A 16,019-nucleotide genomic window follows, 5' to 3' on the forward strand; every position below is an offset into this window, starting at 1 on the left:
CAGCATCTTGTTTTGGGATCTAAGTGCCTTGAATCTTTTGAAAGCATAATGTCCTCCCAACATGGTGTCCCTCCCATTTCCTATCCCAGAATTGGCAGATAGACACAGATAGCTGCAGAAAGTAATTCAGACTTAATATGTGTCCAAATACCAACATTTCTGTCAATTACTATTTTGCACTAGGTGTTGTGAACTAGAAAGAGGAGACTTGGTTCTCTTCAATATAAATGTTACTACTAATGAGAAAAAGTGTAATATGTGCTATGGAAAGTAATGTAACTGTTTTGTTTTTTTTTTTTCTTTTCATGGTGATTTAAGACCTAACAGAACTACTGTGTCTTCCTATAATTTTTCAAATGAGCATTTGAGAACAAAGAATTGATATTTAAGGCAAAAGTACCTCTTCACTGACCCAGAGCATTTCTTTTTGATTAAAAACATTTGTGGCAAATTTGAGAGACAAAATTTTCCAAGGTTAATAACAAAAAGTGATAGCCAACACTGAACTCCATTTCTGCCTGCATGGATGGACTGCTATCCAACCGCAACTTGAATACGATTAAAAACATAATTTGACTTTGAAATCCAAATGTATCTAACACCTTCTTCCCAAGAGGATCAAACCAGATGTGCCTTGTTTTTATCCTGCTGGCAGCTAAACATAATTTCCTAGGTAGACATCCACAGAAATCCTGTGATATCTTAAAAAGTAAATTTCATCAGGGTAAACACATCTCTAAAGCATTAGACCAATGAAATTTTAAACCCCATCTCACAAAGTTATATTTCACAAAAGTGGAAAGCAGTTTTTATTCCTTTTTGCTGCAATTTTTGTGAACATATGGTGTAATGTGGAAACATGGATAGTCAGAACAGTTAGCAGTTGCTGTGGTACTGCTGGCTTATTTCCACTTTACAAATTCATACGAAGCTAAAATATCACGCTGGTGACATATGCTTACCGGCTCTCCATTTACTGCCTGCAGCTATGGGCTCCTGTATTCTAATGGTAATTCTACAATCTGTTCACTGACAGCTCAGGGGGCCAGATGATATGCACACTACTGACAGGGACATCACTTTCATGAAACATTTACTTCTCTGCACCTGAATATTGGAGTAATCATATAGAGAGTCGACACACCATGAAATAGAGTTAGACTGAAGATTCTGAGAAGAAAATAGCAGACTGTCACTCAAAATAAAGTTCATTTTATACCCAGCAGAGCTAGGTTAAAAGACATTTCCATACACTGAAAATGCCTTCCATCCTTAAAGCTGCAGTTTAAAAGAAAAATGTTTTCTCCATATTTTTCTTGGGTGGCTCCAGGGATAATTACACTCCTGGACTTGCATTTGGGAATGAAATCAGAATTATAGTACGGGCACTAAAAATTCATCCCTGCCTGCACCTTGTCAAAAGAACCACTAAACCAGCCCTGGGCAACTTCATTTTATCTAGTGCCAGGTTGGCTGTGAGGTTTTGAGCACATGAAGGCCGTTTGCATGAAGCCATCCCTCAGATCAGACGCTCCCACCTTGCCCAGGCAGCAGCACAGGTGCAGCTGAGCTCTCAGTGGTGGACTGGTGCCCAAGGAAACGTCCAGCCAGCATGGGATTAGGCTGCTGCTGCTGGGGAGATAATCCATGAGCAGCCAAAGGAGTCAAAGGAATCGCTCTGGGATTGGGATCAGCTGCTCAGAGTGAGAAATGCTGGAATGCTCCTAAGCAGGCACAGGCAGAGATGATAAGAAGCATATTCAGGTGAGACCTGGCAAAATGCATAATGCATTGCATAAATGCCGCATTTTACAAAAAAAAGTAATGATAAATTCCAAGGCAAAAGGTTAATTTAAATATGCAAAAAAAATTGTGAAAAGGCCTAAAAGGCCAGATAATATTTTTTCCCTTTGTCATTCTCACCAGAAGACAACAACCAATTATCTCATGTTATGAAAGAGGAATAGAGCAGTAAAATAAAACAATGATTATTCCCTTGCCAATATAGATAGGTCAAGGATAAACATGTAATGTGTGAGCCAGATGTTGGTAAGCATGGAAATCGCCTTTCCAGTACACATATTACCTGTGAATAGAAATACAATTGACATTAATGTATTTTCTATGTCTTGGCCCTTGTGAAAGTAATTGTGAGTAGAGGTGGCCCTGGCGAAGAAACTTAAACATTACGAGGCAGATGGAAGTAAAGTTAAAAACTGGACTGGAAAACACAGAATGAAATACTATCTGAAAAGAAAAACAATCATGAGGAAAAAAAGAGATAGTAAGAAATCTTTCCTCATTAATGTACCAGTAAACATGAAACACCACATGAATTTAGAAGGAAAACACACAGAAAGCAAAATTGAGATTGCAGAGAACTAAATCTTGTGGTTACCACTGCTGGTGATCAAGAATCCTCCCTGTGATGGTCCATTGAAAATCTGATTTTTGCTCCAGTGAGGAAAGCTGCCTTAATTATGCTGTGTTGGAATTATCATTCATATGTTCTTCATAGAACAATGAAGTCAGGTCAGACATCTTCAAATATCCATGTACATAACATGAGTCTTCACGGATACTTCTCTAATAACTGCTCCTGTGGTTATTTCAACCCTTTTCCAAACTCTGATTCCCTATGTATTCTTTGTAGACAGATTGCACAAAACATAGTCAATCCTATTAATGTCAATTTATAAAGATTTTGTTCTATAATACCTGTTGCTCTTAAGGATTTTTCTCAAAATATCTCATTATAAACTCACATACACTCATTGTGACCAACAAAAGGCTATCAGAGGGTTGTGGGGGTTCTTTTGTTTTTGTTTTTGTTTTTGTTTTTTTTTTGTTTTGTTGTTGTTGGTTGGTTGTTTTTTTTTTTTTTCAGCTTGTTTCAGAATGGCAACTGTCATTGCATTATCCTTGAGATATCCTGCATCCAAGATTTAAACTGCTTTCATTTGGGTTGTAAAAACATAGCAATGTACTTTGGGTGTACTGATTAGAACTTTTTTCACCAAAAGTTATTTATAGACAAGGTTTTTGTATGAAATGGCTTGTTTTGTGGAAAACAGAAATGTCTGGATTTAGTTTTTGAAAAAAAAAAAAACTTTGAAAAAAACCAGGAAAAATACTTTGATCTAACTGAACAGTTATTTTTAAACAAAAATTAATTTGTAGTATAAAAAACTTTCTGTAGTTGTCTTTGCATTCTCTTGCTCAAGAAACAATAAAGTACATAGAGGAATAATTGAAAATATGTATTTTACCCCCAAAAATACTTTTAAAAAAATAAAATACCAAAAAAAAATATAAGGATCCTTAAAAGATTGAAAGATACCTACTTTTTAGTCTATTCCAACAATTCCAACAAAATATATAGCATTTTCAACCAAGTATAGTAGCTACATTTTACAGGATTACCTGGAAAATTTCTCTGTTTGTAGCACAGCAGGGATGGCTTAGGGCAATGTTACCATGTGGCTGGAGCCTGCTACAGAATGTATCAGAACGTGTACATTCATTTTATTCTTTTATGGAACATTTATTTATACACCTCTTGTTTCTATTTATCCAAATTTAAGGTAGGATCTTAAAATTTTACTGCATAGAGTGCATTTATCTTATAATAAAATATCCTCTGTTTGTGTTGAAAGATGAAGAGACAGAGCACAAAATTTCCTCATTATTTTTCCCCAATTTTAAGTTCTTTCAAACACACTGCAGTACAACTTTTTTTTAGAATTACCTGAAGCACTTTCTTGCAGTACTTTCTCCAGAGTGAGGATGCCATAAATGCAAAGAGAATGGGTGAATGCCATGTAACTGCTGTCCCAAACCTGGAATGAAGGGTAGTACTGTGACTGCGTTTTTACAAGGTAATTAATTTTACATCTTCATTGCATCAGACTTTTAAAAACTGAATTGCAGCTTGAATGTCAGTGATTAATTTACTGAAGTATAAACTGTGGAAAACAGGATATTTTGCTGTGTTGTTAAGAAGATTCAGGTGGATTTTGAAAAGAACCCCTCTCTTTACTCCAGTATCCCTGAGAGACTGAAGGAAAACAGATTTCTATGTAAAATATACACACTGCTCATATTTGAAAATTTTTGCATTTCCTTCTATGATATGATGCACTTTTTGGGGATCCTTTTGTTGGGCTAAATAAAAAGGAGAACATATGACACAAAAAATAATTCAGGGGCTAATCCCTTTAACATGCACTCCTGGAAAACTTGAAGCAACCCAGCTCTTTACCTTATTGTACCACCCCAAGCCTCCCATAAGTGATGCAGCCAGATGATGGCACGTGCAGGAAGTTTGTGCTAATACTGTCTCTGCTCTGTATATTTGTCACTGGCAGTGACTTTTTCAGCTGCTGTCTCATTGTCTTTTCGCAGCACTGGAGCTTCACAGACTGGAATTGAACTCACTCAGGTGCAGCCAGCAGAGGCTTTTTCCTAATGCTGTCTGATGGCAAGTCCCATGCTGTGCCTCTCCTCTGAAGGGGAACTGATGGAGTAGCTCTGTCCCAAAGACCACAGTTGGCAACTCCTTTCTGCCTAAAATTTTCCCAGCTCACGCTTGCACTAGCAAGTGTTTTGGATTGATGACTTCACATCAGTGTTGCTCTGAGGCTTCCTTTCTAGCACTCAGGCCTTAGTGCCCAGACAGAGAAGCTTGAGGATGGTGCTTCATTTACAGTTTGGTTTTCCACATGTATGTTCTGGAGTCTCTGAACCTTTCAGGCTATATCACTGCTTTTATGGAATTGGCAGGTGTGTATGGCTTCAAAGAAAGTCACCTATGAAATGAAGGCACCCATTGTTTTCATCCCATGGAAAATGTACACATTTTTTACTTAAGTAGTACTTTTTAAATAGTTTCCCAAGTCTTCTCTGAGAAAGGGAATCAGTGATAAGTACATCATATTTGGATCCTACAGGCTGCATACAAAATGAATGCTGCTTTTCAATTCTGGACAAGTTGCTGAGGCTTCTGTGTGCCTGGGTTGTTTTGCTGAGGACAATTTGGGCCAGATGCTTCATGGCACAGAACACAGATTTTACCTCTGCTCTGGGGCAGGCAGCCTGTGAGAGCTGGGAGAGGACTGCCCATGACTTTTGTGAACCACCACCACTGCCTGGTAGCACAGACACCAGGCAGGCAACACTGGGAGAGGCTCATGCTGAAATTTGGCTGCTGCCTGATTAGGAACCCAAAGACATAATTTAACTGCCAGGATACACTAACTCTGCATTCTAATAACTTTGCACTACCATTGATTCTTGAATATCCTTTTAGTGTCCTATTTAGGTCACTACAGATCTTTTTTGGGGATGAGCATCCAAAACAAACAGTACCTGACAAAAAGTATTACAAATGTTAGCAGGGTTAAATGGCCCATCCTGTTCATCCTGTTCATCCTGATACCATTAATCAAAAATTACTTTTGACATGGACAAAGCAAGCAGACCTTTAAAGCAGATAGATACTAAAATATAAAGCTCAGTTAAAAGGCAAAGTCCCTTGTACTGAGTGTTTTCTGAGTCTTTTTGATTGTTTGGAGACAGCTCAAATGTTCAGTTTGTTTAGAGGTTTTTTACCAATGCTTGGCTGCTGATTCAATGGTGTCAAAGGAGCCATTTTACAGGCCAGGGATTACGATCTCTCATCACAATATTTATCTGCCCATTTCTGTTCAGCTTCCTATTTTCCTTTAGCTCCAGCTGCAGGTTGAAAACATCCAAATATTCCTCTTCCTAATGGTGAAATCCCAGTCTAAAACATGGCATGTGTGTGGCACACTTATTCACCCTGCAACTGAAAGACCTTTCCTCTTTAGTGCCTTCCTTTCTGGTAAGTGTTGAAAAACAACAAAACAATATTAAATACTCATCTCTTTTCTTCCAGTGCTTGTAGCATGCATTTTTCCTCTTTCCCTTTTTATTTCCATTGGATATTTTTGCTATTGTTTTCTCTTATTTATCCTCAGGGATACCTCTATATGTGGACACAGTCTTTTTCATTTGTTTCTGACTGTAAATTTGGATATCTTCATGTTGTTTCGGTGATTGGAGAATGTTACTAATGCTTGTTTACTCCAGTTCTTGGTTTTGCTCTTGTATCAATGATATTATTTTCCTTACTGACAACTTCACTAAGTGCAGCATCATTTCACTGAATTTCATGCTGGGAACAACATTAAAAAACACCTATTTCCTTTTAAAGTGATTATTTTTTGACAACACACATCAGAAAGACACTGCAGAATAGTGAAGTCCCGAACTGGCCTCTTCAACAGCTTCTCCAACCAAATTAAATTTGTATGTTTGGATAGAAGATTATAATGAAACAAACTAAGTTCTATTAATTGATATAAGAACCTACTCTAAAAGCTTCAGCTCTGATTCATGCTTCTTCCTTTTCTCAAACCAAAAGTTACAAGGAAGAGATGTTTTTATGAACCCACCTATTCTCTGCAAGCCTTTCTCCATCACAGAACCAGAATGGATACACTTTCTCCAGTACTGCACTCCTTGTTTCACACCATCACTTTGATGAGTCAAGCCAGGCTGCTCTGGCTGCTCTGGGTAGTCCTGTCATCTGCTCTGGAATTGATGAAGTCTCTGGGTAGTTCCCCTTCAGTCAATACCATCACTGCATTTGAGACACTTGCTGTGATTGACCCAAAAACGCTTCCAGTTGTCTTAGCGTTATTTATCTACCTATTTACTACCTGCCCCTAATCAAGTAAAGACTAGGTTACTGGCTGCCCAGCTTTATCCTATAACAGCAGAATGAGTCACAGGACTGAGTCCAGTGTGAAGGAATCATCTATATGCATGGCTGTTCATGTTTTGAAAAAAAATAAAAATGTGTTGTCCAGAACCTAAAACTAGAACTGGTAGCAACAGATTTAACAGCTGACTTTTCTTCACATTTCTCTAGAAATTGCCTGAGGTCTTAGTAGAAAGATGGTAACTACCAATGGACTGAAGATAATAACAATGGGAAAGAAAAAGGACACATAAGTACCTTCCACTCACATCAGCAAAAATCAAGGCAATCAATCCCCCCAAACCTAAATGTCCTACTTCTGTGTCTCTGCTTATCACTGTATATCACTATATCTGCCTGTTTTCATGTTTTATCCTGTAATCCCAGCGAGGCAGGTACCTTGCCTTCCCCTCCATCCAGACCTTATTAGCTCTGAGATGATAACAAATTGTAACAGTTTTACACATCCTAAAAGAAAATTTTCTTGTTTAGTCTGAGATCTGTCAATATTTCCTTTTCTTGGGATAGGTCCTCTCTCCAGCCATGGGCCTGGGACATGTCAGCTGCCAGCTCAGAGAGTCACTGACGGGTCACTTCTCACCTGGAAGGGCTGCTCCCAGTGCACAGAGCCCAGTGACTTCACTGTCACCCTCACTTACCCATCACAGCAGCCTGTGATGGCCCATCCCAAGTGTGGCAGGACCATGGAACTGCTGGAATGTCCTGCCCTGTGCACAGGTTCAGACCCCCTGGGCTGGTGTGCAGCACACCCAGGCTGTCTGCTCTGAGACCGCTGCCCAAGTGTGGCCAGGCTCCACGTGGACAGCAGGCTCATTTACACGTGTCAAGGCAGCACCGAGGTTTAATTGGAAATCTTACTGCATATAAAAATAAACAGCAGTAGATTCTGATGGAGCGAGAAGTTAAACTAACTCTGAGGCCATGTGGCCGCTACAGAGTCATCCAAATTCATTGCAATTCTGCTGATCTCATTACCAGTATATCTACAGAGAGAAATCATTTCAGACTCTGGCATGGTAGTTTAAAGAGGAATAGCTCTTCTTGCAACACTGTGAACTGATGCACTTAATTTAGAATAAGGGCAGATTTTGCAATTAAATCTAAAAGTAAGCAAACTCTGAATAAATTAGGATATCTCTAAAATATGAGAAATGGTATAGTGAGTTAGGTCTGGCCATTCCATAATGGCTGCAGAAAAAACTAGTTTTAGGTGTGAGTTTTGATCCTGGATAGGGTAAGATCTTGAGCAAGGTACTTAAATTCTCAGTTACACTTCTCTTTTTAAGAAATTCTTTTCTAAACCCTTATTGTTTCAACAGCTCATACAGTAGATGGCTTTGAGGCTTAGAAAGTCAGTATTTTTAAATAACTGCTTATAATATACATAATAATTTAAGCATTTAGGACTTGAAAACCATTCCCTTTGGAGCCCTTGAGAGAAATGTTATATATATGCAAAAATGCAGATGTTAGTAGGAGCAGCATGCACATATCCAAGAGCAACATTTGGCCCCCTTAAGTCAAATGAAAAAACTTTCACGCTTACATGCACACTCACAAACCCACCCTGCTGTGAAACTAGATATCATTTTCTGATTAAATGCTTACTCAGTCTGTCTGTACCACAGAGTGACTGCAATAGTAATAATGCTCTGATGTGGCATAGGTTAAACCTTGAGGATTTTGTGGTGGTGTGTTTCTAGATGGTTATATAGCCAATAGGAATAACACTTATCATTTACAGGGAAACTTTTATTTTAGGATTTTAGGCTGTGCCAGCATGTGAGTTTTAAATCTGAAAACAAAACAATTTAATTTAGTGGAAAATGCAGTTATCTCATGGAAATGGACTTTCTGCTGTGTTTTATTTATTGTATGGAATTGAAGTTACAGATGTCTTACTCTGTGCTTGCTACAGCAAATGAAGCTGATCCTCAGCAGAGCAAGCGTAAATAAAGAGAGCGCAGAGATTATGGGTGAGGCACATGTACAGACTCGTGGCTGTTGCTCAGCAGGCAGCATTGAAAAAGGCAAATCCTGGTTTCTGCTGAGGGACAAAGGGGCAGCAGAGGAGCCTCCTGTCTGCCCAGAGCCTGCAGAGGCTGTGAGCATCCTGCTGCAGTGCCCGGGGACTGCAGGGGTCAGGGGCAAGGAGCTCCGGCCTCCCTTGGCCTCAGCTGGGCTATGAGCCATGCGCTGAACCCTTTAGAGGGTGGTGTAACACCACCCCAATGTCCTGGGGAATTTGTCCTCCTGTAGCACCCCCCTGCGCCCTGCAGAACAATCTCCTGCAGGCAGAGAGGTCTCAGAACAGTCAGAGGAGTTTTCCAGGAGCCTGGCAAGGCATTGAGAGGTGGGCAGCTCCTGTCTGGTGCTTTCTTTTTAGCTGATAGCTTCTCTGGCATTTCTGTAAAATTCAGAAATTTTACTTGCATGTTTTCCTGCTGGAGAAAGTCACTTTAGTGGATGATTGAAGGCAAAATTTGGCAGTTTTAATACTTGCAAATCCAAATTTTATAAACAAAGCTTTTAAATTATCTAAGTCCTACACTGTGGGAAATAAGTAGAAAACTCTCAGAAGCTGTGTGAAAGCAGATCTCAGAATAGAAGAATGCAAGAATCCAGACATACAAAGACAAGAAACAATAAACTGTGTTTTTGAGCTGTGTAAGAATAAGTCTTAGAAAATATGGTAAACAAGGTAATAGAAACATGTAAGTTCAATAATAAAGATTTGTGCATTGTTTTTTAGCTATAACAAGCAAGTGTTGTTAGCAGCAAAGTATATGTATAATTTTAATGATTAATTTAAACAAACGCTTGTAAGGTTTAAACTTTATACTATTAGTTAGAAAGTTTTTTAAAAAGCATTGTAACCAAGAAAATTAGACTGCTAATGTAATGACATGACTTTCAACATCTTCCATATCTAACCTTGTCCTGATGAAACTAATGCTGAATAAAAATCTCAAAGGGTACCTACCTTCAGCCCTATCTTGTTATTAATTAAAATAAAAATCCAGCACTACACACTAAAATGAAAGGTTTCAAGACAAAATTACTTACTGTGTCTAGATTCATCTTTGTTCTAAAAGAATTAGATAATCAAAATGGTAAATATGTATATATTTTAACTAATTAAAAAGGATGAAAAATCTTTTCATTTCATCTGGTTTATTCTGTTCAAACAATTTGTTTGAAAAGAAGATACTTTTTTCTCCCCTCTAATTTTGAAGCAATTTAGATGATGTTATAATTAAGAACATATTTTACCCAGTTTTATTAAATAACATAGAATATTAAAGACTCTTCCAAACCCTTTCCTCTAGATATGGACTCTTCCCAACCCCAAATCCATCTCAGGATTAAATATCATCTCCTCATTTGAGGGGATTTCTGATTTGTCCAGGAAAAAGTGAGGTCCCTGGTGTGGTTGTCCATTTGCCACCCTTCCCTGGTTCTGGCCTAAGATGAGAAAGGGTCTGGGCATATCTCAGACCTCCACAGTGAGACCCCCAGAGACCACTGGGATCTACGTGAGCAATGACTTGGGCTGAGAGCATTAATGACACATGCAAAATGATGACTGAAAAATGATGATAAATTGTGATAAATGTGATAATATGATACAATTAGGATAAAGTGATGTTAAAAGGGAATTATAAATGCTGTCCTTCAAGAATGAAACAAACAGTTCAGTCACAACTCATCAGCTATTCCTAGGAGACATCTTAAACTGGATGTTTTGACAAAATTTCACTAATATGGTTATTCTCAGTGACTAGCAGAGACGCTGATATAGGATTTCTTGGGGGCCATCTGGTTTGTCCATTGGTAAAAAAAAATGAGATAATTTTATCTCTATTACTTTGACAGACCACTAATTTGCTTTTGATATAATTAATATTGGCTCAGCACCAGTGAAGCTTTATTAAATTTAGGGGAAAAAAATCTCCTGGCTTAGGATGCTGAAAACCAGTTAAGAATCAATTATACAGCTATTATACTGGGATTTTCTGTCACTGGTTACAAGCATAAAATAGAATAAAAATATTTATACATATGGATTGCAATGTGTAGAGAAATTCAAACCAGAAGAATTCCTGTGTGTCTTCCCCTGCCCTTTAAATCATAATTTAGAGTATCTGAGCATAAAATATGTTTTTATAAAAATGAAAGCCTGCTAAAAAACAGGGAGGAGCAAAATGTGGGGTTTCTCACCACAGCAGTTTAATTATAAAAAGACACTTTAAAAAGGAGGCCAGTTTCCAAGATTTTCTAAGTTATGAATAGAAAAACTGTTCCAAGAGTGATTCCAAATTATTTTCTGTGAGAAGCGCTTCAACAGTGGCCTCACTCTCCTTTGACTATCAAGGAAAGCAAATGATATTCACTTTGTTAAATCTAAGGTGTACCCCTCTGTTTCTCTCTTTGGTCTTTCAAGGAAGCTGAGGTAGAAGTGCCTTTAAAATGTTAGATGCCAAGAATCTGCTGTTGTAGAAATTCCCTTAGACTTCCTCAAAACTGTCAAATGACTTGCAAATTGACAGCTTTTATTTGATGTTCCATAGGCAGAACTCCTACTAGCCTTCCCAGGGAAAGAACTGGTGGAAATAGAAACCCTGGTGATTTTCTGGTTGGTTGGTTGGTTGGTTGGTTGGTTGATTTTTTACCCAATGAATTTTATAGCAAGATCAGATTCCTACATTGCTATGCTAGACTGCCTGTTGAAGTTTTATTTGTACAGTAAAATACATCAAAATGAAAACTTCAAAAGAAATATGCTTATCCTTTCATTCTGTTACTGTTATTTTTGTTTTGGGAGTATAAAAATAATTTCAAAAAATTTGATATGAACAATTAATGACAATTAGTTACAAAATGATAAACCAGCTGTCAGGAGGAACAAAAACGTATGAATGTAGGTATTTCAGGGATGAACATATAAAGTGACTGTCCAAGTTCCCAACATGCAAAAATCCCATCAGACTAAGAATGCACCTGAAAGTACCTGTACACATTGGTAGCAGGAGAGGCTGGGGCCTGTATCTTGCCAAACACCAAGTGAATTCTTGAGTTACACCTCATCTGGAAGCGAAAACAATACTTGTTCCAGTCTTCAGAGAGAATGAAATTACTATTTAGATTGGAAAATTCCCAGTTCAGAAGGAATATATTTTCGGCTTAGGATTCAAATGTATGAATTTTGTGAATTTCAGCATGCTAATTGCTAATTACTAATACAGATTCCCTTAATTACACAGATTGTTAAGGAGTTGAGAATATAAAAATATGGAAGATTTTTCCTGAGAGCCAAACACAAACGATGCCACATTATTGTGCTCTTGAAAAAACCTATACTTCTACTACTGTGTTAGCTACTGATTTCTACTGTGGGCTATTTCACAGAGATATAACATTCATCTGTTGGCAGCAGGTGCCTGGATATCAAAAGAACAGATGAATGTTATATGAGATTAGAATATAGAATTATAGAATCATGCAGAATGCAATATGAGAGATGAGAAACATATACTGCTAGCTAGCTGCTGTAAATATAAATTCAAAATAAAAAGAAAGTCAAGTGGGAATGCAATTAAATTACTTATATTATTGAGTGACATGAAAGAATCCATTCTTCTAATTATGTTCAGGCTCACAGAGATGAGGGATAACATCAGAGATGATCATGAATGAAGAAAACTGATTTTACACTAGACTGGGGAAAAATTCTGAGACAGAGTCATAAAGAAGGTCTTGACACATCCTTAAAAATGAGAATTTTCACTAAGGACAAGAGTTTTACTTGCTATTCTAAAGAACCCAGGTGTTCTTCCCTGAGAAACTCACCTGATTTTGCCCTAGGTGATTTAAACTGCTGTTAAAAAATGAGTCACAAGAGATCTGTTCCCTACATTCTCTCTAGAAATTGTTTAATTAATTGTTAGAAAGATGATATTTTAATTAACAATGGAAATTCTTGGAGTTGGGTTTTCCAGGAAAATTCCAATATATTTTGTGATAGGCTTTGTAAAAGATTTGCAGCTGGCATAAGAAATTAATAAAAACAGCTAAAATGAGGAAAAGGCAGTGAAACCATGATATCTGAGTCCTGTTTTTTTTTTCACATACACAAAGCACAGTTCTTCTTAAAATGGAACAGAGAGACAATTCTGCACAAATCCTAGAGGTAAAGTCTCCTGACACACCTTTTCCATGTATATCATGGGCAACTCTATGAGCTTTCAGGGTCCTTCATAGCCAATTTCCATCCTAATTTCCATTCTCAGCAATGGGATTAGACGTTCACCACCAGTGGAATGATAAGGCCCTACCCAGACCTCCACATTTCAGAACATGCATTTATTCTTTCTCCATCATGCACACTATGTTGAGGAAGTGCTTTTCACTTTCTCAGTGGAGTGCTTTTATAGTGGAATCCAGGTTTTCTCCTGCCTACATCCTTTGTATTTTCCTAGGGATGGGGAACATGAATTCCTGGGTGTAGGTGAAGTGCACAACACAGCAGGAGCCTGTGCTTGAAAACGGGCCTTTCTGCTTCAGATTTCCATTCCATGATCCCATTGACAGAGGAAGTTCAAGAGGCTTATGCTTCCTGAATCTCCACAGTTAACATTGTTTTGGTATTGAAAATTTTTGCTTATGGCCTCTCAGCTGTGAGTACAGGCATAGTTTTGGGTAGCAGGATGGACACAGTTCTAGACAAACTCTTATATACAATAAAAGCTGAATGCAACTGTAAATCCTTTGTTTTAGAAGGCCTTAGTAGCTTTTACTGGTGTTTTTTTCTTTTTTTTTTCTCAGGGATGAGCATGTAGAAAAGAAAAAGAAAAAAAAGTCTCCAAATATCAAACACAAAGACAGAAATAAAAGAGTGGGAGGAAGTAAAGCTTATACTGGTTCCCACAAATACTAGTGAATACTGTCTAAACCCCTAAACATTTTTAATTTAAGTTTTAATGATATCTATATTTCTACCAATTTCCCATTTCTAACAAGCTGTTATTACAAAGACATTTTTTATGTATCTGCAACATGTGAGTTTTTCTGATCTTAAGGTTACTGACTTAAAGGCAATGACACCAGTTCATGAAATGGAGACATGAATTAGCTGCAGTCAGATATTGATGGGCACATATGTATATGCCTGTAGAAGAACAAGAGATTTTCTCAGTGCATTCTTCTTAGATAGCCTAAATCTATTTTCATCCTTTCATGTTGTACTCACTTAAGCACATGCACACTGGTGACTTGCATTATCATGAGATATTCCCTGGCTATCTTGGGAGCTGGAAAGTACTGTTGAGGGAACCCTTTCAAATTCCTCAGCAGCTTACTCAAGCTGTTTGAGAATGAAAATGTGTGCTTTCTGTATTGCAAAAATCCTCTGACAATGCCTGACATTCAGCCTCACTTTGGTGTTCCCTGAATTTCAGAGCCAACATCTATTGGTGTAATTCATCTGGTTTCAGTGGAATTGTATCAGCAGAACATAGGGTCCTCAGTGCTTCACACTGCAACTTCCACCTTGTTTTAAAATACTGTAACATTTACCTTTGTAGATATATCAAAGGCAAAAAAGAGAGGAAAGCACAATCTGCATGGCTTAAAGAATTTATGATTTATACCCACAACTTGGATTTTCCAAAGTTTTCAGAAGAGTTTACCACACCACTGTTTCTCTTTCTACTGTATACTGACCTAGCTTTGCCATGACCAAACACTTGTTTATTGGTCTAATGTCCCTTCCTCCAACTTACTCTCCAAAATCTCTATCCTTTAATATAATTTCAAACCACTTTGTGGGTTGTTTGGGGTTTTTTTTTTAGGGGAGAGGGTTGTTGTTTGTTTGGTTGGTTTGGTTAGGTTTTTTTTTCTTTTTTTCCTTTCTTTGAATTCGCCTTTCTGAGTAATAAACTCTTCATTCAGCAGGGCACAGCTCCTTCTAGCCATCTCCAAATATTTGGAGAGTAAAGGCTGGAGGTTGTTCCTCTGTGTTCTCTTTTTCCTTCTGCTGCCTTCAGAACTGAGGTCTGAAAAAGCCCCTACTACCAGATGTAATAAGATAATTATTAACTAATTCTGATTTATATTTTAATTGCATTGATTTAGATCTAGATCTCCTTATATAGAATCTGAAATGAATGATCATACATCAATCTTAACATTGATTTCCTTTATTTTTTTTTTTTTTCATTGGGACAGTACTAGTGTTTTTGAGGGCTCATGTCATCATGATCTAAAAAAAACAACCAGTTATAATCTCAGCTTTAACCTAGCTTGGAGTAGTCCTAAAAGAAAATCAGAATTTCTGGTAGTTTCTTGAGGTAACAGGTTTTCTGAAGTATTCTATTAGATCGGAAGATTTCTCCAAGACTTTTGATTAAAATGACATTCATCACTTAGGGCAGAATAACATATGTTGAGGTGAAGAGCCAGTAAGCTGATTGCTGTAACTACAAGTTCATAAAATAAAAATTGAACAATTTGCAGCAATTTAGAAGGTTGAACATGATGCACAAAATTATATATTTTATTTGAAGGCCAGATTGCATGTCTCTAATCAGGATTTAAAATCTGAATGAGAAGAAATTGTACCATAATTATTTTCCCATAAGAGAACAAAGAGATAGTAAAAGCACCTAATGCATCTCTGAAGATTTTGAGAAACTCTAAGTAGAGCTGCAGAGTAGCAAGGGAAAGCTACTGATGTTTATTTCAGTCTTTTTAAAATAAAGTCTTACAACTTTATTTTTTATCAACCAAGAAGTGAGAGATACCAAATGTTTCCATATGCAAATATTTGGGGTCCGATTTACCTTCAGTAAATTTCTTTGGGTTTCAATGAAGTTGCACCATAGCTGAATGTTGTCCTTGCTTTTTTATAATTTCTTCCTTTTATCAGCCCGAATTTCAAGATTTTTATTAAGATTTCATTACTTTAAAGAACTTTTATTTGGGACCTAAAGGGTCTCTGTACTACAACAGAAAAGACATAGTGCAGAGCACTGCCTGCCACCTTCATTTATCTTTCTGTGTGCAGCCTTTCTTGAGCCACTGTATCAACAGTCAGAGACAGACGAGCCCTTAGGAACACCCCAGCACCCAGGCATAGATGCCTTTAAGAAAACATATAAAAAAGAGAAATAAATGTGTACCATGTTGAGCTTCTGCTACATCTTCCCAGGACTCT

This window comes from Parus major, chromosome 3 (genome assembly GCF_001522545.3).
Source record: "Parus major isolate Abel chromosome 3, Parus_major1.1, whole genome shotgun sequence".
Taxonomy (NCBI): domain Eukaryota; kingdom Metazoa; phylum Chordata; class Aves; order Passeriformes; family Paridae; genus Parus; species Parus major.